Source organism: Anolis carolinensis, chromosome 4 (assembly GCF_035594765.1).
Source record: "Anolis carolinensis isolate JA03-04 chromosome 4, rAnoCar3.1.pri, whole genome shotgun sequence".
NCBI classification, from domain to species: Eukaryota; Metazoa; Chordata; class Lepidosauria; order Squamata; family Dactyloidae; genus Anolis; species Anolis carolinensis.
Window position 1 is genome coordinate 53,360,550 of NC_085844.1, and position 26,945 is coordinate 53,387,494.

At 41.0% G+C, this 26,945-nt stretch overlaps 1 long non-coding RNA gene across 2 annotated transcripts; it reads right to left on the bottom strand.

Annotated features, from left to right (window-relative positions):
- Positions 1-296: 296 nt before the first annotated feature.
- LOC134298889 (uncharacterized) lies at positions 297-23,251 on the bottom strand. 2 transcript variants are annotated; one of them, XR_010006005.1, is made up of 4 exons: positions 23,123-23,251; positions 10,817-11,403; positions 8,647-8,808; positions 297-7,683 (listed from the first exon to the last, which is right to left on the bottom strand). It is a non-coding gene; the product is annotated as an uncharacterized LOC134298889 (long non-coding RNA). The 2 variants fall into 2 exon arrangements; XR_010006004.1 differs by lacking the exon at positions 23,123-23,251 and having other exon boundaries at positions 10,817-14,675.
- Positions 23,252-26,945: the final 3,694 nt, after the last annotated feature.

Genomic DNA, 26,945 nt, shown 5'->3' on the forward strand with positions numbered 1-26,945 from the left:
AGAAAGGTACTAAATGTGGCCTTGTCCTGCATTTTAAAAAGTCGCAGAGCCTCCATGAAGCTCCAAAGGTCTTCCATATTTTGGGCCAATGTAAACAGTTGTGCTGCTTCCTAATCAGTAAGCGGCTGTGGCTTTTTATACTGCCATCCATTGCCCCATCATTCTGGACTTTGCAGTGCAAGCACCTGGACAATGAAGCAATTGGACAAGGGAGAAGGAAAAGGAAGGAGTGATTTCTCCTTTCTCCTCTCCTCTCTTGCATTGCTTCATCACTCTGGCTATCATCTTTATGATCACTGAGTAGTGATCAGCACCATTTTCATGCCCAGTAGCCACTGGGCAACCCAGAATAGGGGAGGCAAGTTAAGGGTGGCTGTTAAGCTGTGGCAAATTGCTTCTGGTGTCATTGGGCCATGCAGATGTCAGGAGCCTGCTGTGCAGATACCCACCAGCTTATGAGCTAGCTCAATGGCTGGCCATGCAGACCATGGCAATGCTGATCCAGAATAGCCAACTCCAAATCAGCACTGATTTTGTGGCTTATGTAGATGCTCCTTAGAGAGCTCTACTTGCATTGCAATGGCAGCCACACCATGAACTTCACTTTAAAGCAGGGGTTCTCGAACTTTTTCAGCCATGGAGCCCTTTTTGAAGCAAAAGTTTTTCATGGAGCCCCAAGAAACAGAAATGAAATTGAGGAAGTGACTGTATCTATCTATCTATCTATCTATCTATCTATCTATCTATCTATCTATCTATCTATCTATCTATCTTGGTCAACAAGTACAGTCAAATAATTTGACAAATGGCGAATGGGCAAGAAGATGCAAGGCTGCTTGGACAGCTTTTAATTGAAACCAACAATGCTAACAGATGACAAGCTGCCAAATGAAGTTCAGAGCAGATATTTTTAACACTACAGTCTTACCGGCATTGTTATTCAAAATCTGGAATGATCCTCAAGCAGATTCACCACATCCACATCATGAAGAGGACCATGTCTTACTGAAAAACTACTTTGAACTAAAGCTTTCCAGCAGAAATTTCTCAATACCTGATTAAACTAAGTCTCAGGATTCTATAGGATGGAGCCATGACAACTGAAGTGGTATTAAACTGCAATAACTGCATGATGTACATGCAAATATATATTTAGTCTAAATGTTTTAATAAATCTTGTGAAAATATATTTTCTCCTTTCATGCATATGTTGGGTTATGTTTTCTTTAATTTGTCAGCCTTATTCCCATTTTGTTCAATTTTACATGAAAATACTACCTAAAATAGTTAGAATTTGAAGGCTAGGTACATTCAAGAAGCTGAAGATACCCAGCTGTATTACTCCTTAAAACTCTCTCCAAATGAGATCTCTCTGCCTTGACCCATAAGTATATAAGAACATTCTTTCTATTGCTACTATCTCTTTCCATGTGGAAAACCTCAGATTATCTGGAGGATCCCAGTCTAGTTTCAGGCTTGAGTGTGGAACTGAAATGGCCATAATTATTCTAACCGATGAACTACTTAAGGGGAAAACTGCAGGAATGCAACCCTGTTGATATTCCTAGATATTTAAGCAGCTTTTTATATCATTGATTTCCTCAGTTCACTTCTGATACAATGAATAAATAAATATCATTAATTAAATATCTTACTTGACTTTGTGGGATGGGAGTAAGAGATGCTATGTTTTAGTTTCTATATCTGGGCCCACTTCCAAACAACGCTGGGGAGTTCCTATTCAGCCCTCTACATAAAGCAATTATGTGAGGTCACTGGGAGATTTGGTTTTGGGGTACTGGCTCTACCTTCCCATTTTGTCAGAAGCTTCTAGTGCTATGCTAACCATTCACCAGTGCCTTGTTGCTGTAAAGGACTGAAGCTGACTCTAGATAAGACAGAGGCTCCGAAGGCAGTGACTTTCATGCATGAGAATCAGGTAAATGACCTGTCCTCTGTAGGGTGTCACACTGGCTGAGGGAGTAGCTAGGTATACAGCTTTAGAGCATTTGCCACAGTAGTTTGTGCACTTGTAACTTTACATTTGGATTACAGCAATTTGTTGGATTTGGAGCTGGTCTTGAGGGCAACTCAGAAGCAGCTGCTAGTTCAATATGTCACAGGTAGATGGCAGACCAGAACTTTGCATAGAAATCATATAACTTTAGCCTTAAAGCAGTGGTTCTCAACCTGTGGGTCCCCAGATGTTTTGGACTTCAACTCCCAGAAATCCTAACAGCTGGTAAACTGGCTGAGATTTCTGGGAGTTGAAGGCCAAAATACTTGGTGACCTACAGGTTGAGAACCACTGCCTTAAAGGAATTGTATTGGCCCTCACATGCTTCTCATTTGAATTCAAGGTGTGGTTTAAAGCTTTGAACAGCTTGAGACCTTGATACTGAAGGAGTACCTTTCCCTATGTATGTGGTCTGCTGGAGGTGTCATCTTTTTTATTCTGGCACCACATTTTAAAAAATGGTTTGATATTAAAGCCTTTGAGATCTTGCAATATTATCCAATTTGCACCTGATTGCAGTTTTAACTGTTTAAACCTCTTTTGGTTTGTTATGTAGTTTTATACTTTAGAGTGCAAATTATTATTACTGTTTTACATTTTACATTGTTTAATTTAATTCTATTTTGTACCAGCTTGGAGTCCTGGTGGCGAAGTGGGTTAAAGCACTGAGCTGCTGAAGTTGCAGACCGAAAGGTCCCAGGTTCAAACCCCGGGAGCTGTGTGAGCGCCCGCTGTTAGCTCCAGCTTCTGCCAACCTAGCAGTTCGAAAACATGCCAATGTGAGTTGATCAATAGATACCGCTCCAGTGGGAAGGTAATGGCGCTCCATGCAGTCATGCTGGCCACATGACCTAGGAGGTGTCTATGGACAACGCCGGCTCTTCGGCTTAGAAATGGAGATGAGCACCAACCCCCAGAGTCAGGCATGACTGGACTTAACGTCAGGGGAAACCTTTACCTTTTTACCAGCTTGAGATATTGAAATATAGTACAGGAAATAAATCTTTTCATTAAAAAATAAATGTACAAAAATCAAAAGAACAAGGTAGAAATATTTGTCACATTTTTGTTGATTATATTCAGTTTAAATCGGACAGCTGCAATTCAATAATATCAGATAAACCTGCTGTCAATAGATTATTCAACACTCTCTGGAAGTAAATCTGGGTATGTAGTCAAATGCATGCCAGGAAAGGAACTGAAGCCCATTCTTTCTATGCTAATATGTTTCTAAATCTCTGGTTTACATATAACAGTGTACTGAGTGAAGAAGTCCTGAGTAGAAAGAGAAAATAAACTCATTGGGTTCATTTTTCCACACATAAATATCAGTTCTGTAATCCTTAAAATTGGAAATAGGATGCAACACTTTCTGCTTTATAAGTGCCTACAATTACAAGCTTTCAATTTTAGAGAGAGGGTGTGGTAACAAAACCGTACAGATACTTTGAAAATACGCATGAGTAGAATCCATACATGTAAAATATGTAAAAATATTTTTGGCCAACAAAAAAAGTAGAGAATGTGAAACTTAGGAAAATTCTACAAAATCTGTACCTGGGAAATAAACAAAATAACCCTTGAATTCCCATGGAGGAGGAAAAAGTCACAGTGAGAGTTCCTAAAAGATTCTGAAAAATGAGAAAGACTCATGGCTTTTGACAGCCTTGGTCTTAAGGCATCTCCTTTGAAAGATCTGAGAAAATATGTTTTTCTTATAAAAGCTAATGCTTTCATACATTAGGAGTCTTTATGTCTATTATGTATGATTTTATAAGGTACAGATCTTGAGTTATTTCCTCAAAGTATATTTAAAAACAAGGAAGGACGGATAACACACCTGCATCTTCGTAATTTCTAAAAATGAGCTATGAGTCTAAGAGTAGAGCTTGTGAATATTTGAGATGTGATCAATAAAGAAACTATCAGTGAGAAGGTCATTATAATCCACCTCTGCAAATCATGTTTTGCAATAGTGTAAAGAAGAGGGGAAATGAGAATGAGAAGACGAGAGGAGGAGAAGGAGGTGGGTGTTATTGTAGTGGTGTTATTTCGTTAGGAGCATTAACAATAGCATTGAGCCTAATTCCAGCTTTGGAAAATCTGTGGGGTAAACATTCATACAATGGATGGGGACACATATACAGAATAAATCCAAAAAAGTAGATATATTAGATATAATCCTTGCAAATATTGATATTTTTTCATGAGGTATACTAGGCATAGCTCAGTTTTGTGCAGGTCTTGTTTGGAGTAAGCTCAAGTTAATATTCATCATCATCTTCATTATTTTATTTTTTACCTGCCTCTTTTCATGGCTTAAGGCAGGTTACAGCATTATCAAAACACATAAACATTGTAAATAATCTATAAATACCAGGCTTGTGCATTTTAGCTGAATATTGATCTGTTTCTGCTGGCCAAATACCGGTGGACTCCCATCTGTTTTCTTGTACCTACAGAAAACGGGTGTGCAGCCTGGATGGTGTTTTTGGACTGCAACTGAAAAATACGGCTAGATCCAGCCTATTAGTAGTAATGGGGGAGCTCCCCAGGCTCCCCTTCCTGCCATTTTAGGCAATGGGATCATTTCTCCTTATGTCCTTCATTAAGACCTAGATTTAAAATGTTTAAAACTGCCTGGGTAGGCCTTCTGGAAGAGATAGGTTTTTAGATGGTTTTTAAATGTTGACAGCTCTTTCAGCTGTCGGAGTTAGTCTTGGGGTAGCCAATGAAATGTCCTCTGGGTGATGCGCCTAAGTGTGTGAGGTGGATTTTATGGGAGAAGGCATGTTTATACTCTTCCAAGACACCAGAAGCAATTCAGATCAATGCAACAGCTTCCTATAGTGCTATATACAGTTTAATTCAATGCAACAATTTTGTTGGCTTATAAAACAGCCAATAAGTTATTACCTCCAGTACATTGTTGTTGTTATTTGTACCCCACATTTTCCTTAGGTTGGGACACAAAGTGTCAAACAACTTGAAAAACAATACAGCTAAAACATATGAAAGGTATAAATTAAAAGAGGATTAAACTAAAACAATTATTAATACTATTTAATAAAAATACAATTTAAAAATGAACAAAAGAGCTGTTAAAAACAATTCAGCACATTGTAGTTCATTCAGCTTTTTAGAAATATTTTTTTAAATTTTTAACTTTGCATATTTATCAAAAAGAACATTTCAGTTTTAAAAGCCTGTTTAAATGAAAAAGGTTTTGGCCTGACAGGTCCAGAACCCAGGGGCTGCCACCAGGACTCCCACTACCACCACGCGCGCGCACACACACACACACACACACAGAGCGAGCAAATGTGTTTGTGATAGTGATATGTAGAATTAAGTGAAATACCTCTTCTGATGGTGCCCAGGCTAACTTATATGGTCTGTCAAATAGCCTATAAATAGGGCTTTATAAATCATAACCAAAACGAACTGCCAGTCAGCAACAATGTTTTGAAAAGAGTTCTGTGTTCCCTGTAGCCAGTCCTGGCTAACAATCTGGCTGCAGCTCCTTGGATCAGCTAAAATTTCCAAACATCCTTCAAAGACAGCCTGAAGTTCAGTGTATTACAATGATCCAAACATGATGTAACTAAGGCATGTACCACCACGAACAGTTTGGATGACTCAAAGAACAGGTATAGTTGGTGTACAAGGTTTAAATGTGTGAAGGCACTCCTGACCACTGTGGTAACCTGGGCTTCCAGGTTCAAAGTTCAGTCCAGGAGTACATCAAAATTATGAACCTGTGCCTTCAAGGAGAATCTAACTTCATCTAACACAGGCTGAATCCCTGTTCCCTGACCTGCTATCTGATTGAACAGGAACACTGCTGTCTGTGTGGACCATATACAGATGCTCTGTCAATTAATCTAGTCTTTAGGCTGGAGGTTTTCCAACCTTTTCAATTAGGTACAGGAAAATTAATAATAATAATAATAATAATAATAATAATAATAATAATAATAATAATAATAATAATAATATCAAAAACTGTTTTAGCTGACTTCCATTCCTAAGAAAACAAACTCTGTATATGTAGATGCAACTTCAAGCAAACCATTTGCACATCTAATTTCTAATCTGACAACAAATATAAATTTCAGAATTTATGTTGGAAGAAAGGCATGATATAAATTCAATAAATAAATAAATGATGGAATGTTAAATATGTAAGGTTGCAAACCTATGCATACTTACTTGATGTAGCTTCATACTACATCATTATAAAACTATAAATCCACTTACTCTCATTTTCCTTCTATGGGATTCCCAGGAATTGCAGTTTTGGCAGGAGGTAGTTAGAATTCTGAACCAGTGAGCTCCAGTATCTTTTCAAACTGAAAAACTTATTTTCCTAGGGTGTGTATACAAAAAATAAAATGGGGGTGGGATAGCCTTTGAGGCTGTGATTTTATATAGTGGTCAGAGCTGAAGATTTTTAGAGATGTGAAATTACCACATGTATAACAAAGCATGTTTAATGTACCTGGGGATATCTTGATTAATTAATGGCAAAGGAAAAGTACTACTCTTATAATAATCAATCTGAAAGGAATGCTTTGCTCTCCTAAAAGTGCTCGCCAAAATGCTAGCAAAAACACTGGAGGCCAAATTGTGCATTTTATGAAAAGTCTCTTTGATCCATCTCAGCTGTGGATGATTGGAAGGAAGTCCTCTCTTATAGAGTATTAATATTAATGTGGATCTTTGAGCTGCTTCTGCCTTTAGTTAATTAACTGGAAGAGCAGCAGAGTCCAAAATCAATCTTCTTAAAATTTTATATCTTAACCTTTCTTCAAGTACGATCAAGGTTCCTCACCTTAACATTTGATTTGTAGGTTCCTCTTGGAAACTTTGACACAGATAATGCTGATAAGCAAGTCTTCCCTCCTGGTGATAGCAAATAAGTAAAAATGGAATCATGAAGCAGAGCATAAATGAAAACCTGAAGCAGAAGAAAAGGTTACTACTCTCTAACAGGAAACATAACAATTCATAAGAAGTGTATCATTTATTTTTCCTGATCAATATCAGTGGTGTTGTGAAGACAAGACTTATAGGTCAAAGTGTTTTGCCTCTTTGATCAGCAGGAAGATTATTTCATCTGCTAACTTACTCAGACATCCTATTCTATCTGACCTTAGATGAAATTCACACAGCAGCTGAAAGGGGGCAGGAACAGATTTCCACAGAAACAATGTAAACTAAAAGCTACCAATCCTCTTGTTCAGACACACAAACTTTACACATGGCTATTTAATGCTAACTGTAGAAGGGCCTATTTAGTAGTTCTGTGCACATTGTTTCTTAGAGATGTGGGTTTTTTTTTTGTGCTTATTTTGTTTTCAGTGGAAGGATTTTTCCCCTGCTGCATGAAATACAATTTTTGAATATCATTTGCAGATTGGGACTTTCTCTGCACAAAAGCTGCACTCCTTGCTGACAAGCCAGGTAAATAAGAGACCAGATAATAGTAGTGGATTGAACTAAGGGCAACTTTTATGAACGAGTTACCTATTTTATGCTGTTTCTTGCAGATTTCAAATAACTTGAGGCTGACTGAAAGTGCCCAAGATTCTACCCTCCCGAGCCTCCTTCGTAATCGAAGATTTCAGGCATGAAAAGGCGGCTGCCTTCTCATGTAATGATTCCTAGAACCACAAGTAAAACCCTCCCTCAGGTAATTTGCATTCAAACATTAGGGTAAAAAGATAGTGAAAGCAATTAAAACAAGTATCCTAACTGGACTGGGGCTCTTTTGAAGTAGAGGGGGGTTACTCCCCAGTCCCCTCCTTTCACCTGAAGGATCTTTAGACTCCCCCCCCCTTGGGTGGTTTATGCCCCCATGGACAATATTGAAAGGAATGTGGATCCCCACAGAAGGAGCAAATATGCATGAAACAACAGGACTTCTAGGGGCAAACACCAGCTGCTGCCGCTGCTGCTGATTCGGAATCAGCTGCCATTGGGGGCTTTGAAACATGCACCAAATAACCACTGTCAGTTATATCCCCAGGTGTTGATCTAGACCTGCATCCACAGTTGTGAATGAATCAAATCCCAATGCAGAAAAAGGTATTTTGCTGCCTACATTTGCAAAAATCATTGTAGGACAGCTAGCTGTATTTGAAATATCCACATATGCCCTGTAATTAATATTGAGTTATTGAAGCAATGGCAACATCATCTGCACATGGGCTTTGGCTACCACCACTATATAAATTAAAGACCTGCCAGCCAATTAGTCCACCTTCTTTCTACTTTCCTCTTTTTAAAAAGCTTCCTTATCTTTTTTGTCTTAATTTTCGTTTTAGGAGGGAGAAATTATCTATGTAATCTCCTTGAGTAATTTTCTCACTGGGCCAAATGTTCACCCAAAAACAGCTGCCTCCAATCCCCAGGCTTGGTTACATGCTTCTGAGACAAATGCTGAATTTACTGCCCACCAAGCCTGGGGCCCCAGAGTGTTGGGTGGTGCTTTCCTATGAGGAGGAGACAGTCCATAAGGGGGCTGCCAAACATAAGAGGAAATGTTGTCAGGCCCTAACTCCTGTTGTTTGCCTTGATGTTGCTGACTAAACTAAAGCCACAGCCATTGTGTACTGGCCACCCACCATATGTGCTGCAATGTATCTCCTAGTAGGACTGGTCCTGTTCTGATCAGGCTGAATTGGCCCTCACACCACCTAGATAGATGTGATCTGCAGTGGCAGATGGGTTGACCATCTCCTGGATCCATGAAGAGCCTTTATCTCCTCCACCACACTGAATCTGTTCTAGAAATGATACACAAACACATAAATCTTATATGAAACTTTAGTAAGAAGCTGTGCAACCAAAGAGCCATATTGACAAACTTCCCCCCTTTTCACAAGCATGAACTCTGTAACAAATCCAGTTGTGCCTAATAACCAAATTTCTCATTTGGACAAATCCAATGAGGAAGGCAGTTTTTTTGCTGAACCTTTCTCTTTGGCCCCACCTATACCTTTTTTGGGTGCCATAACCCTTTGATATAAATTCCCCAGTAACTATGTACTAAAAATTAACTAGTTTGGTTAAACAGTACCTGTTATCATTTGAGGAGGCTCTTCTCTCACTTCCACCTCCATCACATGCGCAGCTTGTTGGGAGAAGGGAGAGGGCCTTTTCCATGGTGTCCCCTCAGCTCTGGAATCCCCTTCCTAGGGAGATTAGGCAAGCACTCACCCTATCAGCCTTTAGAAAAGAGTTAAAAACCTGACCCCATTCTGGATTAGCACCATCATTTCTGGTATGCAGAAATCAATGCAGAATTGCACTGCAAACAGCAAGTGTGGGCTTCCTTGGCCATTTAATTGCCATGAAATAACCAAAGAATCATATACATTCCTTTCCAATCAAGTGCACATACCCTGCCATGTGGAACTGTACAGATGGAGCAAAAATGTGCAACCTCATGCACTATAGGACATGTATATGTTTTTATGTAGGGGACTGGAAATAATGGGTGGAACTTCCTTAAGGACTAGAATCCATAGAATGTATTGTAAAGATAAAAGGTCAGGTAATAGATTTGTGATTAGTAGTTACTTCAATCACGTTATCATTTCTACAGAATTTGAAGAAAGCAGATGTGTACCCCTGATAATAAATGCTTCATTACACCAAGAGTATGTGTTCAGATAATTGCTACCATATTTAAAGTCTTACAGCCATCTTCAGCCTAAATTAGATACTGCCAAAACCACAGAAACATGTGTCATTTGTTTTATAGCCATGAGGAAATGGCTCTTAACTATTCTTAGTACTAAATCAGAAATAAAAATTAGGTGAACAATTTCAGTTTTTTAGAGATGGTATTGACAATTAGCAGTCAATATAATGTAACCTTCTGTGTTTTACCTGCCCATTTTTCTTGTGTGTTTTCCAGTCATTTCCAACTTGTGATGATCCTATAGAGAACCTATCACAGGATTTGCTTGGCAAGATTAGTTCAGAGAGTGTTTGCACTTGCCTTTCTCTTAAGTTAAGGACCTTATCAGATGGCCAGAGGGAAAGCAGGGGGCAGCAGGGGAAATTGTGGGGCAGCTGAGGGAACCACCATGCTCTGTTCCCTCCCATCAGGGTCCATAGTTTCCCTTCCCAAAAGGTTTCACTGTCTGTCCTCATTTCCTCTTTGGCTCCTCTTGATTTGTTCAATGTACACCTGACTTCTCTGGGCTCTGTTGCTGCAACACTGTCGGCCAGAAGTGGTCCTGCATCATGTAATGGGCTCTGGGGGACTCTGTGCCAGCAGCAGAGAGAAGCAGGAAGAAGACATTTCTCTCACTGCATATGATGAACTCCTAAGAGAGTGTAACTTGCCAAAGCAACCTAGTAGGATTCCATGGCTGAGTGGAGATTTTAATCCTGGTCTCTAGAGGCATAATCCAATACTACAACATCACACTTTATTTTCTTCTCCTTTCCTTTAAAACTTGTTTGTCTCTTGCTGATAGAAAATGGGAGCAGCCAAGAAGCTTTTGGCTATATCCTTATATCCAGCCAGACATCCAAGATGTCACCCCATGGTCTCAATTGTTCATTACATGACTCTTTTGGAGATGCAGAACACAGTATTTGAGATGGGGGTCATTCTCTGAGAGAGGTAGGGAATTCCTTATTCTACAAAAACAAAATAAAGACATACACCAGTGTTATGCTTGTATATTCAGTACTAGGGTACCAACCAAATACACCCAGACAGAAAAATGTATGTATATTCACCTAGGATAAAGTTTCATTAAGCAAAGTAAGACTTACTTCTGAGTTGTTATAACATTTGTCGTTTCCAGCTCTTTGTGACCTCATGGACCAGTCCATGCCAGAGCTTCCTGTTGGCTATCGCCAACCCCCAGTTCCTTCAAGGTCAGGCCAGTCACTTCAAGGATACCATCCACCCATCTTGCCCTTGGTTGGCCCCTCTTCCTTTTTCCTTCCATTTTCCCCAGCATCATGATCTTTTCCAAGCTTTCCTGTCTTCTCATGATGTGGCCAAAATACTTCATCTTTGCCTCTAATATCCTTCCCTCCAGTGAGCAGCCGGGCATTATTTCCTGGAGTATGGACTGGTTGGATCTTCTTGCAGTCTAAGGCACTCTCAGGATTTTCCTTCAAGACTAAAGTTCAAAAGCATCTATCTTCCTTCGCTCAGCCTTCCTTATGGCCCAACTCTTGCATCCATAGGTTACTATGGGGAATACCATTGCTTTAACTATGCGGACCTTTGTTGCCAGTGTGATGTCTCTGCTTTTCACTATTTTATCGAGGTTGGCCATTGCTATCTTCCCAAGAAGAGAGCATCTTCTGATTTTCTGGCTGCAGTCTGCATCTGGCAGTGATCTTCGCGCCTAGAAATATAAAATCTGTCACATGTTATAACATACTATACCTTTAATCCTTTTCTGACCAATAATCTTAAAGCAGTGCACAATTTAAAGCAATTTTTAATAATACAATAATATCATTTTTTCTTTGCAAAGAAAACCAGAAGATTTTTTTAAAAAACACAAAACAAAACAATATTGCTATCTGCTAAATGCCCAAAAGAAAACAATTTATTTCTCTTGCCTTCTTAATATTTGGTAATCTTGCTCAGTGGAGGCAGGGATAGTCCATAGCTGAGATACAGAACATCATCAATAATGTAGTCAGTGGTGGTAGGATGTAGAACACCATAAATATGAGCAGAATTATATGTGCACGCATAGGTGGTCTTTCTGATATCCTATCCCTGAATCGTGAAATAGGTATAGTACTAGAATGTGAATAAAGAAAATTCCAGCCTTTGTATTTCTAACATTTTCATGGTTTCTCTCCCTCCCCCCTCCCTCCCCCCCCCTCTCTCTCACACACACACTTTTATTTTCTTTTACTTTGAAAATTCATACTGCACTCCTTAGACTTTCTGAGGCTTGAAAACCTTTGGATCTGTCATAAGAGACAACATTCCTACTGTGAAGGTAAAAGGAAAGAAATTGAATCATTGATGTTTGATTTGAAAAACTGTTGGGATTTTTCTTTTAGCCCTGCAACCGATTACCTATTGTTAGAAGTGGTTGTGTTAAACTACAATTCCAATTATAAAACTTAATGATGTTTTATGTGAAGCGAATGTCTTATTTTGTTGTGTTGTCACGTGTAGCTTTATCAGTTATCAAAATATAATTTTCACATATCACACTTCCCTGCCATAAAATGTTGTCCCTTGCATCTGTCAGTGATCAGACAGATTTCTAGTAAAAGCAGATAAAAGCCATTCCTGAGCAAACTCAAACAAGATGCATTTTGCTAAAGGCTTTGAAGGGAGGCCAGGTAATATACCTCTAAAGATGTAAAAGACTCATAAAAACTGTCTACCTGCCTAAATCTGCTAAGGTCTGCTTGCCATATGTGCAGACTGCAGCTTTGATACAAATGAGAGCTTTATGCAGTATAAGACAAATATTCCATTTTGCTCTTAATACAACCACTCCTACTTCACAAAAACCCAATAGCCATTCAGATGATGATGCTAATAACTTTGTGGATGGGAATTAACTTGTTTTTGGATTGCAGTAGCATTAAAGGAAAAATGCACATCCGTTCCTCAGTATGGCATGAAGGATAATCACTTTCAGAAAACATGCTTTTTTAATGTAATCAGCGATGGAGGGATTTCAGTGCACTGATGAAGATGATCACTCTTCCCTCAAACAAATACTTTTAACATTTTCATTTTACTGCGAGACCCAAACTCATACATTTCAATAAAGGTCCAATCCTATCTTGACACACAATGAGACAATATTACCACACAGAATGTAGAGAGATCAGTGGTGGCAGTCTTCCCAAGATTCCTCTGAATGCCACTTCTTTGCATGTTGTTACCTCTGTTCTTACTTGAGTGCAGAGCCAATATCCTCAATTTCTTCCTGATGATGAGTGTGCTTCGGTTGCAGTCAGCAGCTCACAATTGCCAGGAACCCACATGGAGCTCTGTGACCAGCTGGGTAGATCTATCTCCTTCCCCCTGTACCAATGAGGTCAAGGGAATGGCAATGGTGGTGATGCCCCACGTAAACAGTGGACAGTCTGAAATGAATCTTATCCTGTTGGCCTCACTAACCTAACGCCATTGGGTACTCTGGAGTGTCAAGCAAACTCTGGCACATCCCTCAACTTTTACTGAAGTGAGGTAATGCAGGATTAACCCGAGTTAACCTGAAATACTCACTGGAATTGGAGAAACATAATGGGGATAGGTAGGAGCCAACTTAGGGTGAGTCCAGGTTTTAACACCTAACCCTTGCCAGTTTTAATCATGAATTTTAAATTCATGTCTTGTGTCCATTACATTTTCATCATTGTTCTGTGTATTTTAATATATGTATTTTGTAAAAATAACCCTATTTCACAAAAAATACAGGGTCTTGTATTAACTTTTGCTCCAAAAGATGTTTTAGGGCTTATTTTCAGTGGATGTCTTATTTTTCCAAATTGACTTTTTCTATAGACAGTAACTAGGGTTTATTTTTGAAGCAGGACATATTTCAAGCATCCTCCAAAATCCTAGGGCTTATTTTTGGGGTATATCTTATTTTTGGGAAAACAGGGTATTATCTTAACTAGTACTTCATTTCTGGGTCCCTATAATGCCCAGGGACCACAAAATCTGCCCCTTTCCAAAATTATTTATTCTTACCTGCCTCCCCCACTCCCAGTAATTAGATTGATGTTAAATTTGGATTTGTCTCCATGCAACCCATGATCTGACAAAAAAATTATGAACCTTTTAAATGACCTCCAAGAAAAGCATTAGAGCAGAAGCATAGTGTTTCTTTTAAGATCAGACTGCTGTTTAAACTGATCAGATTTACTGTGTGATGCACCAATGTGCAATAATTCAATTGATGCATTCTTGATGTCACTGGATTTCAACAGGGATTTAGATACATTGTGGAACAAGCACATTGCTTTTGTTGTTGCTCCTTTGAATCAAAGGATCAATCATACTTTTGTTCCTTGTCCAGATCTGATTTTGTTTTTGGTAATTCTCTCTTCACAAGGCCAATGTGAACAATTTATTAGGCTTTTGTTTAGCACACTTTTGCTTGCAATTTTATGGGCAAAGAAAACTCTCAACTTTACATGACAGCAATATAGCCATTATCTTCATTAGATTATTCCACAGGACTTACTTTATAATCCTGCATCCGACATGATCTCTGTGAATTACAACTGCAATATATGTTATAAAAAATGATTTTGATCATGACATTAACTTTACTGAGCTAATTTCGCATTATGAAACAAGCCAAAGGCAGTAATAAAAAGAGTGCCTTTTCCTGCCAGAATAAAACCCTCCCAGTCCAGTCCGAGGAAACCATAACATGTATAATAGCAAATGTGGATTTATACATGATATTGATTATGATGTTAGTCTTCCTGGCATTTATCAAGTGATAATGTAGATCAACACCAACTTGCCAAAAGGAGGCATACCATTAGAACATATTTACTAATGTAAATGTCATGATATTTATCATATAGTGGAGGTGGGAAATAAAATGCATCAGGTGATTTTCTTCAATTTGGATCAAGATTGCCACATAAGTAGTATTGTTTTCACTGAGGTTTCAGTGCCAAGCAGGGCCGGCCCCACTCATGCGGCAGCTGACGCCGCCGCCTCGGGCGCAGGCCCGGGGGGGCGCCGTCAGGCTGGGCGGGAGGCGGGGCACCGCCCTGACGGTGCCCCGCCTCCCGCCCAGTGCGCCCTGGCCCGTCTGGCCTGCTTGAAAAGGCCAGACGGGCGAGCGGGAGTAGCGTGGGAGGCGGGGCCAGCTCTGACGCCGCTCCCCCCCCCCGCCCAGCGTGCCTTGGCCCCGCCTCCCACGCTGCGTGGGAGGCAGGGCCAAGGCACGCTGGGCGGGGGGGGAGCGGCGTCAGAGCTGGCTCCGCCTCCCACGCTACTCCCGCTCGCCCGTCTGGCCTTCCTAGAAGGCCAGAAAGCAGCGGAGGTCCCTCCAGGCCGCGATTGCGGCCTGGAGGGACCTCCGCTGCTTTCTGGCCTGGTAGGAAAGGCCAGACGGGCGAGCGGGAGTAGCGGAGGCGGAGCCAGCTCTGACGCCGCTCCCCCCCCGCCCAGCGTGCCTTGGCCCCGCCTCCCACGCTGCGTGGGAGGCAGGGCCAAGGCACGCTGGGCGGGGGGGGAGCGGCGTCAGAGCTGGCTCCGCCTCCCACGCTACTCCCGCTCGCCCGTCTGGCCTTCCTAGAAGGCCAGAAAGCAGCGGAGGTCCCTCCAGGCCGCGATTGCGGCCTGGAGGGACCTCCGCTGCTTTCTGGCCTGGTAGGAAAGGCCAGACGGGCGAGCGGGAGTAGCGTGGGAGGCGGAGCCAGCTCTGACGCCGCTCCCCCCCCGCCCAGCGTGCCTTGGCCCTGCCTCCCACGCAGCGTGGGAGGCGGGGCCAAGGCACGCTGGGCGGGGGGGGAGCGGCGTCAGAGCTGGCTCCGCCTCCGCTACTCCCGCTCGCCCGTCTGGCCTTTCCTACCAGGCCAGAAAGCAGCGGAGGTCCCTCCAGGCCGCAATCGCGGCCTGGAGGGACCTCCGCTGCTTTCTGGCCTGCTAGGAAGGCCAGACGGGCGAGTGGGAGTAGCGTGGGAGGCGGGGCCAACTCTGGCCCCGCCCCCCCGCCCAGCGTGCCCTGGCCCCGCCTCCCACGCAGCGTGGGAGGCGGGGCCAGGGCACGCTGGGCGGGGGCGGGGCCAACTGTGGCCCCGCCCCCTCACTAATCGCCATGGCCCCGCCTCCCACGCAGCGTGGGAGGCGGGGCCAGGGCGCGGGAGGCGGGGCCGGTGGCGGGGGCGCTTTTCAGCACCCCCGCTTCCCATTAAAAATTATCTCCGGCCGGCCCTGGTGCCAAGGTGCAGGTCCTTGTAATGTCACAAGAGAGGGCCCTTGTAATATATCAAAGAAGAGACAGGCAAGGGGTTAGGAGAATTATCAAAATTGCTTATTGGTCAACTAATTGTGGAAACAGCAAACTGCAAGGACTGAAGAACTTAGCTAACTAAATGACATGTGCCAGTGGGAACAAAGCAGACTATTATCTGGCCTTCTTGGCAAAGGAAGAGGTAGAGAACAAGAAAGATAATGCTACCCATTCACCAATGCTTCTCTACATGGTTGTCTGAAAGCAGTTCTCATATTTACTTGAGTCTAACGCTCACCTTTTTTGGCTAAATTACATCACTAAACCTGTTCGCTTGGGCAAGAGATCCCAGCTGGGGACAGAGGAGGGAACGGCAGCAGTGGCTGTGAAAAGGCTGGTGGGAAGTTGATGGTGGCTGCAAAAAGACTGATGGAAGGCCAGATGAAGGGGTGCAGCTTCCCGCCATTCTTTTTTCAGCTACCACTGCCTCACATTACATTTGATTATAAATTCTATGTGCACCATTACCACCCTATTTAGAATATTTAGAATTCTCAACCAGAGAGCCCTAATGTCTTTGATCAAACTAATATACCCAGGATACTATTGAATGTTGCTATGACAGTTAAAGTGGAATCATAATTCTATAACTTTGTAGTGTTATAAGACCCACTGAGAAGTACAGCAATTCTTTGAGACTTCAGCGCAACCCCCAAGACTTGACAGCCCTACTGTGGATACTGGCACAACAGACTTATAAAGTTTTATTAGTTAGCTTAAGAGATAGGTTGAACTCTAGGATAAATAACTTAGCCTTGAATGTTTCTTCTATAGAGTCACTTCACTTAGTCACTTAACTGACCCATTCCTCAGCTGTCGCGTGTATCACATCTTCTCTAATCACCTTCATTTGTATCTATTTCGAGTACGAGTTAACCAATGTACTATTGTATGACCATGTTCGTCTCGCATTATATACCATACGAAATGAAGCAGACCACTGGGTAGGAGGATGACCATCCCTATGGGTACCATGTTGCCCATCTGTTCTGCGCATTACGTGGCCTGTAAAGCGATGTTAGAGTTGGGCAATGTGGCATCTTCATTAAACATCTTCATTGTGTAGTCCACATTCTCTCTGCATTCGGAGAGACATCCCAACAAGCTGTCTTTCGAGGGAGGTACGCACAACCTGTAGTTGTTTCAAAAGAACCTTCATAATTGTCCATGTCTCTGCACTGTAGCAAAGGACAAGTAGCATGATCGAGTTGAACAATTGAGCATGTAGAGATGTCCTTCTGGTTGAGTCCACAGTGGCTTTAATGGAATTGTAAGCAGCCCATTCTGCTTTCCTGCATCTGTTCAACTCCAGCTTCAGTTCATTCCTTCATGTTATCAACCTTCCAAGGTAGATGTATTCTTCTACATTTTCAAGGTCTATGCCATCTACTGTCACTGCAGCACCATCTTGGAAGTTGTTTTGGAGTACCTTTTCTTTTGCATGTTCATCTTTAATCTGATTGACCGACTTCTGCTACAAAGCTTGCTTGCTAAGCATGCTGGAGACTTCAGAGGATGCATGCATGATTAAAACTAAGTCATCAGCAAATCACAGGTGCCCATCAATGAGTATACTTTGTCGTTCCAATTACAGACTCCTATTACACTTTTCAGAGCAGCAGAAAAAAGGTTAAATGAGATAGGATCACCTTGGCATTCACCTTTTTTCTGCAAGTATAAAAACTTGCAGGCATTAATGTTGTTATACATCTGCTATAGCATGCTTGAATGATGTTGATGGACTCTGGCTATACTCCTTGCTCCCTCAGACTGCTCCATATGCACTCTGGTTCCACGCAGTCGAATGCCTTCTCGTAGACAACAAAAGTGAGGACAAAGGGCATCTAGTATTCGCAGGTGGCTTCCAATATTCTATTAACAGTAAGGATGTGATTGATGGTGGAGAATGAGTGATCGAATCCAGCTTGTTCCACCACCTTTGCCTCCTCCAATATTCTCTTGATGTGGACTAGAACACACCTGGTGAAGGTTTTGAAGATAACCAGCAGGAGAGTTATTGGGCAGTAGTTCCTCAGATCTTCTTTGTCTCCCTTCTTAAATAGATGTTTTTTGAGCTGTTCCAAGTCTTTGGTACATGGCCATCTGCTAGATAACGAGAGAAGCGGCACATTTTAAAAAGTTCTGTAATTATACTATCCTGACCTGGAGCCTTTCCAACTGACATGTGAATGAACTTCAGATGAGAAGAAGGGAAGGATGGTGCTGGATGGAGAAGGAGGGTGAAGCTATTGTGGTAGAGCACTGTGAAATAGGTCAGTGTAAAACAATCACATCTCCTGCTCAATGAAAAATTTGGAAGTGACTCGGTTATCTTTGATGGTCTTTAAATACAGGATTTTCGATCTATGCTTGGCCATATCACAAGCAATCTTTTTGACACTCCTTTTAGCTTCAGCAGCAGAGAGCAATTGTGACTTCCTTTAATCTTTGTGAACACAATCTACTGCTTCTCTGCATGTCCTGAATAATGTGTGAAATTCAGGAGAGGATCAATGGGCTCTTCTTCTCTCTAACAGATGTCTCATTTCTTCTGACAACCTTCTTGTGGCATGGCAGGAGACATGGGTTTGGCTCTTTGGTTGATTCTGGCAAACGTTTCCACAAGTTGTTCATAGTCCTTGTCAATGTCAGGCAAAGAATGAAAAACTGTTGAGGCTGCACCAGCATCTAGTAGGCGTTATGGGAGTTTTCTGTTCAACAGTCAATCTAATTTGATGCTATTTAGGCTGAGATAAATTTGTGGGGCCACAATAAAACCCATTTCACTGGAAATTGAATCGGCCATTTGTTCTCCTAGGTTTATACCGGTACCATCATTCCATAGCATTGCAGGGGACCTTTCCTTTTTGTTTCATTCAATCCAATAATGTTGTACTTAATTTTATGCATCTCTTCCACTAGTAGATGGAGCTGTGATGGGGATGCAATCAATTGGCAACTGTGCATGCAAATCCTGTAGTCCATTCTTCTTGTTTGTGTTTTTGGTGAGCCTTGTTGATTTTGATGATATTAAAAAAATATATCCAAAGATTGGATTGCCTCTGTCTATTTGTGGCACCAATGCCATTGTTCCTATTAGCAGTGGACAAATGCAGGGTACTGAAGCAGAGATTAATGTTCTATGGAGCCAGGAAAAAACAAAAGAGAAAAAGGAAAAAAAAGGAAAAGAAAAGAATAACTCTGGGTGAAAGGCTGGTCCTACTCAGAGCACGCTCCATTTTAGCCAGATTGACCGTTGCCACCCCCATGCCATGATGAGGCCATGGATAGGATGCAGTATTTCCAAGAATTTAGATTCCATGTTGATATCTGCTAAGTATTTTGTAGCTATATAATTTCCTTATATTTAATTTATTGTATTTATATGTCACCTCTCTTCCCAAAATGAAACTCAAGGAATCTCACAGTGTTGGTATAAAATGAGAATGAAAGATTCAGCTATATGCTGATCTGTTTTAGTGAACCTAATCAACCCCATCTTGGCAAGAGCTGATATCCTGCCATGGTCGGCATTGCATGCTGAGCTTTGTCGTTTGAGCTAAGACAGAAATGCTGTAACTGCAATATATATGCCCAGAGCAAGCAATCAGATGGCCACACACAGTGCCACACTTTGGGAAAAATTCTCATCAGCAAACAAATTCTGTACTGGTCACATAGACCTCAGATAAAGATGACCAAGTATGCATTACATATTACTCATGCAGTTTGTCATCATCTGTGTTATTATGAATTATATAAAATGCTGATGCTCTGATAAACTATCTAGCTCAACTAATGCTGTGAGTAGGTTGGGCTGAAAGATGTGCTGGGACTGGATAGCTCCTTTGGCCAAAGTTATTTTTTGTTGCATTGCTGTGACACTTTCGGGCTGTATGGCCATGTTCCAGAAGCTTTCTCTCCTGGCGTTTTGACCACATCTGTGGCAGGCATCCCCAGAGGCTGTGAGGTACAGGAAGGAACCCACATCTGGAAACAGCCGGACCTCCCAAAGGCTGCTTGAATCCGCACAGCCTGGCAAGCCACTAGAAGCAATTTTCCTATTCCCCCCCCCCCCCCCCAAAAAGCTCACCAGTTGAAGAAAAGGCCACCAAAGTTTATTGCGATTTCAGCTGGAATGGATGATGAATGCAGTAGTCTGCTGAGAAGACATCATGCAGAAATACACCAAAATGCAGCTTATATACATTTTTCCCATTTGAATTTCCTGCATCCGCCCCCAGAACCATCTTTTCTGTGATTGGCCAGTGAGTTTCCTGGCCTCCTGAAGCCGGGAGGAGCAGCCAGGGGCTCGAGCGTTTCAGCCAATCAGCGCTTGAGCCCCACTTTTGTCGCTCAGCCAATGGTGGGAGAGAAGGTGCCACATGGAGACAACAATGGGGTTTTGAAAGAATGATTGGATTTGAGTTGGTCCGTCTTGGGCCATTATTTGTCAAGCGGATTAGAATGACTGCTTTCTTAGCCCTCCAGCTCTGTTTCTAGTTATGGATATACAAGTCTCCTGAGAGAGTCTGGCTTCACAGTGCCAGTCCATTGCCCAGTATGCAACAATCTGAGAGTTTTGATGGGATCAAGCTGATTCAATTTCATGGGGAAGGGATGTGTCATTGTTTGGAAGGCAGCAACATTTCCTTTCTCCTCGCAGAGAGGAAATGTCCTTTATGAAGTATGGTTAACATGTCCAAAGCTGTTCATCTACCCAAATGGCCTGGCTTCATGCCCTCTGACATTTGGGGAGATAAAGCAAATAGGCTATTGTTCACTATGTTGATGCACAGCAGTCCTTAGTCAAAAGTGATTATCTGGGGAAACCTGAGTGCTCCCAGATCTTGGTATGCTGGTCGAAAGTTCATCCAGAGTTCACCTTACTCCATAACTTTATATAACATACAACATATAATTCATAAACACTACTGGGGTACACATGAGGCTCCATAAAGGTTGGGGATTTCCCGTCTGAGAGGAGGCCCACCTTCATGGAGATCTGGGGATACATGTACACAATAGCCCCATAAGCAGTCTGGGGATCCATGCTTTACGGAAGTCAGACTGCCCACGGGGGAAAAAGAGGGGTTTTCGGGGTATCACATAGCTCCTTGCAGGCAAGGGGCTTCAGGCACCCCACCAAATGACCCTTCCACTGACAGGGAAAAAGGCACCAAAGTCGAAAAGAATTGTAGAACAGCAAAAGAGTTCCTTCAGTTTGCATGGAGGTTTCCAATTGACCCAAAAAGGTGGGTTTGAGGGGTTTAGAAGTAAAAGCAGAAAAATCCAAGATAGCAATTAGTCATAGAATTAACAGCAGGTTAGAATGGCGTTAGTCAGTTGAAGATTGGTTACGGAGATTCAAAGCAAAGAACTGGTATCCGCAATTTGAAAGACTGCATTTTCTCGCTTCGGGGACACTAGTTAAGCGTTTGTGAGGAGCCTGCGGGGATCCGCAACTCAGAAAGGAGTAAATTCACAGCTTAGTGTCAGAAAGGATACGATGTTGCTAGATAGGGTTAGAAAGAAAGATACATTTTATTAGGGGCATTGTTACAAGGGAAGTTAAAGGCCAAGGGAAGTTAAAAGGAGTGAGAGTTAGCAATTTATTCTTCTGCTGGGGCTGTTGCTGGTACCCCTCAGCTCAGTGCCAATTCCAAGTTGAGGCTGTTCCTGTGGGATCTATGGAATGCCTTGCTGCAGCAGGCTATGTCAAATGACTTTGAAAACAGGGGTTTCTGTGTTCGCCATCAAAAACAAGAAAAAAAACCTTTAATAACTCACAGGTTGGCAAAAACTATCAGTGCCATTAACATCAGCCCAATAGTTTGAAAAAGAGATAGGAAATTCTGCTGGGTTCATGAGCCAGTTTTCTCCTTCTAGGCTGCATGAACTGCTCAAAAAAGCCACAAACATCATAAACCTGGAAGTAGCAAGAAGTCAACTTCCCATTTGACAAATGGGAATGGGAGCTGAGGTAATAATGCAGTGCCCTGCAGAAGTCTTTTTCATGTACTTTGAAAAACACAGATCTAAGGAATTAGTGGGATAAGCCCTATGAAAACATTTCTCTGTATGTTTAGACAGGGGTCGGTGCCATGAACCTCTGTTCTGTTTACTGCTGAAATCAGTCAGGTTATAAAAAGATTTGTTTTTCTGTATGCATTAGGTAAAGGAGGGAAAAGATAACCTTTTGGGTTTCTCATATCTACTTTAGACATTGGGTAGATGTATGTAATGATTCTTACATCCAACAGATATAAAACATTTTGTATCAAAAACAAAAGTATGTATTTATCTGAAATGTTATTAATAGGTGATTGGGATTTTCCCAGTTTTATACATGAGAGACAACTTAATGTCACTGGCAGTAAACACTAACAAGGTGCACACACAGAGCTTCTTGTAGGCACTCAGCAATAAAAACAGCAGGGAGCCCAACTTTTTTTAAAAATGATTCCTTGGCAAAACAGCAGAAAACCAAGGGAACAGGAGATAAAAAATCTTTATACAAGTAAACATAACACCATATGCATGCTGTTAAGAAAAACATGCTTCCGTTTGCAGGTAGTAAAACTTTCCATTCCTAAAATGAAAGAATATGCATTGTCTTATTTATTATAAGAACATAAGGAGAGTCGTGCTGGATCAGAACAAAGGCCAATCTAGACTAAAATTCAGTTCACACAGTGGCCAATCAGTTGCCCACAGGCAGTCCACCAGCAAGACATGAGCACAATTGCAAAGCACTTGATACTTTTGATTTCTTATTTTCTTCTCCCTTCAAACCCCACTCTATCTGCAGCACTTCTCATCGGATCATTCCATTCATCTGATCATAACACTGAATATATAAATATCTTTAAAAATCAAAAAGGTTCACGTAGGTGAAGTTATCCACAATTATGGCATAAAAAATAAGAGTGAGAGACTAGTTATTCTTTTCTAGAGCATAGAGAAAATATTTTTCAGCTACAGCTACCATGTCTAGTGGTTATGCTGGTTGGAGATTCTGGAGGGTATCATGCAAAAACGAGTAATTTCAAGTTCTGCTTTTACCTTTGCAAATAACTTTTCCAAACTCCCCTCTTACCTTTTCTACCTTATTGTAGTAGAGGGATGGTTGCTGGCTGCATGGGATCAATACAAGTTGCTAACTTCTGTAAGCGTAGTCTTCCATTCAATGTTCCTACTGTTGGCTTTCACAGCCCGACTACAGCTGTTGCTTCCTGATGAGGAACAATATGAAAAAGACGCTATCCATCAGTATGCTGTGATTAATCAAGATGCTACAGAGAGGTTCTCCCTATAATTTGATGAATCACAGCATTTTAAAACACATACACATATATAGTTGTGTTGGATAGTAGAGTCTCACTTATCCAACATAAATGGGCCTGTAGAACATTGGATAAGTGAAAATGTTGGGTAATAAGGAGGGATTAAAGAAAAAACCTATTAAACGTCAAATTACATTATGATTTTACAAATTAAGCACAAAAACATCATATTTTACAATAAGTCTGCCACTTGTTTGGGAACAAGGCTGCACTTGTGTTGTTGGATGTGTTGGCCCACTGCGCATTGCTGTCTAGAGAAACAGCTGTGGATCTGGGCGCGAGGCAGACTGCATTAGATAATACAGAACGTTGGATGAGCGAAAGTTGGATAAGCGAGACTCTACTGTGTATGTATACACACACACACAGAGTAAATTGATTGTACAAATAATATCTAGTTTGGCCCTGAGTGGTGTTCAGTTTTAGAGTTCTGCTGGAGAACAGTTGTTGCCAAATGTCTCGAACTTCTGCTTTTGCGTGTCCCTCTACCCACATTGAGAAAATGACTTTTGGCAGGCTAACAATAGTATGTATGTATGTGCTCAACAGCAATGCTTTGATCCACATTAATCCTATCATTTTAATCCTGTCGTGAATTTGAAATCTCTACAGATAAATAGCTAGATAAGGCTCCATTATCTAAGTAAGGCCATATTCATATGTTTCATTGTGGCTTCATAAACCACAGAAAAGCATTATTGCTATATATTTCTACCTTGAAAATCAAAATTGCCTGAATATTTATAAGGCTGTGTCCACAAGAAGAGGAACTAGTCATTTGGTACTGAAAGATTAAGTTCCTGCAACTCTGCTATTCTGTGGTAATGGTATGGTGGATATTTATTATGACCTCTATACCCACAGAACCAGTACTTCTGATTTCACCTACCCACATCTACCAAACAATGTCCTTTCTGGTAATCTTCTAGGTACTCCAGAAAATTCTATGGTATGTTTCTTCAAAAACTATTGTAGAGTTACCCTGGAGTACCTAGAAAACCCCAAAAGATAACTCCAGGTAATGTCCACCAGAAATCTTCGTTTCTATAGTGTCCATGATTTTCTGTACCCATGGTAAGCATAGAAAAGTATTTCTTGCAGACATAGGAGTTGCAGTATACATCAGTCTGTCTTCTTCCAACAAGGTCTGTGTAACTTATTGTTGATATTATCCACTGAAAAGAAATGCAATCCTCATGGAAGGGTGAACATACTACTGACAATATTGTGTTCTTCTAAGCAAATGCCAGCTATCAAGCTTTGTTTCACCTTGAATTATTGCTACATGTCACTCCATTACTAAATCTAAGAACTTATCCAATAAGTTCATAGTGATAGTAACTCCAAAAGTAGTAGCAATCTCCAGGAGAGAATAATGAACCAGGAATGTAAATTCTTGCTTGTTTTAATCTCACATGTATCTTTGAGTCTTCTGCTGTAAGCTGTCTCAAGAGAAATGTCATATTTGCCAGAATTAAAATGGCTGCTCTGTTATTATGTAGACTTTTAAAAATTAGAATGATCAAATTGGTGATTTGTATCTTTTAGACCAACCAGCAAATCATTCAGTGTATCATATACATGGCTGTGCCATATGCATCACAAATGAAAGGGATGCTAGTTTTTTAAGTTACTGAGGCCCCTTCTACACTGAAATATAATCCAGATTATCAAAGTAGATAATCCAGATTATCTGCTTTACACTGGATTATACGAGCCTACATTGCCATATAATCCAGTTCAAAGCAGATAATCTGGATTTTATTTGGAAGTATAGAAGGAAGGGTTTTTGACTTAAATCTTGTTGATAATCCTGACATTGAATTAATGGGACTCACCTACATGTTGACCCAACATTTAACAATTGGGTCAGTGGGACTACTTTATTTGATATTAAATAGGATCCCAGCCATTTTGTACAAATTGTGGAATTTTTTTAAAAAACACTCATTTTCTTGTTCTCAAAATGGAATTGAGAATTCACATGGCAATTAAGTTTACAGCAGGCCATCTTGATTTCTTGGCATAGCTGATCTCATTTAGAACAATTTATTTACTGAGATTTCTTCACATTCTTAGAACAGTCACACGTTTTGCTCAATCTTACAAGTCTTAGACTTGCCCACTCACAACCATTTTCCCTAGTAAATGATGTAGTATTCTGGCAATCTATTATTCTTGTGCAAGCAAACGTCTTGCTAAGTCTGGAGGGAATGTTAGCTATCTGAGTACTGAACATAAAACCATTTGATTTTAAAGCACAGATAAAGCATGGAACAAGTCTCTAACCTTTTAAGAGATTTGCGGATGGATCAGCTTTTAAGTGGAAACTTACCTCTGTTTGTCCAGGAAAATGAAGAAGTAATGGGAAATGGATTGCAGTCTGCAGACTGTGTAGTTAACAATTCAATTTGAACCTCAAAAGGTCTCACAATGGAAAGGAGATCAGACTTTTAAAGTCTGATTTCCTGAGCTAAAGTGGTTTAATTTTTAACAGGCTGAATCAGAGCTAAAGGTCCTTTTCTTTAGAGAGTTGAGGTGGTGTTTTGACAATGGTGCTGGGATAAACAACTGCCCTGCAGCCTTTTAATTTCACTTAATCATGTGGAGCTTGTCCTGTTTTACTATATAATACAGTAGAGTCTCACTTATCCAACATTCGCTTATCCAACGTTCTGGATTATCCAACGCATTTTTGTAGTCAATGTTTTCAATACATCGTGATATTTTGGCGCTAAATTTGTAAATACAGTAGTTACTACGTAGCATTACTACATATTGAACTACTTTTTCTGTCAAATTTGTTGTGTAACATGATGTTTTGGTGCTTAATTTGTAAAATCATAACCTAATTTGATGTTTAATAGGCTTCTCCTTAATCTCTCCTTATTATCCAACATATTCGCTTATCCAACGTTCTGCCGGCCCGTTTATGTTGGATAAGTGAGACTCTACTGTACTTATAAACACAGAAAATTATAGAACACTCATATAAAAGAGCAGGATGACATTCTGGGAGAAGTGTGCTATCTTGGGAATGGGTAGTTGCAGAGAAATATTGTTAAAGGTTTATCATTCATTGCTTATTGTTTTGATTTCATATACAGGCAGTCACCAAGTTATGAACAAGATAGGTTATGTAGGTTTGTTCTTAAGCTGAATGTGTTTGCAAATCAGAACAGATATGTTTTAAGTGTAGCTCCAGCCATGTACACATATACATATACATTTAGGCAAGCTTGGAATAGCACAGGGAAGGGCCTGTTTTCTGTCTGCAGCTGTTCAGAAGATTTCACCACACTTTCTGTCCCTATAACAATTGGCTTTTGAAAAATTTGGCTTGTTGTTGATACAAGGAATAGTGATATAATGTCATTGGAGATACCTTTCCCTCAAGATAAATAAGGAGTTAATTTCCCTTCCAAATGGCAGTTTTTTCTGTCTTCCTGTTGTCTCACCCCCATTTGTAACTATCAGTTGTTTGTAAGTCAAATGTTTGTAACTTGGGTACTGCCTGTACTGATGTTTGCTAATGCAATAGCAGATCATTTGTGAGAGAAAGGAGAATGTGGCACG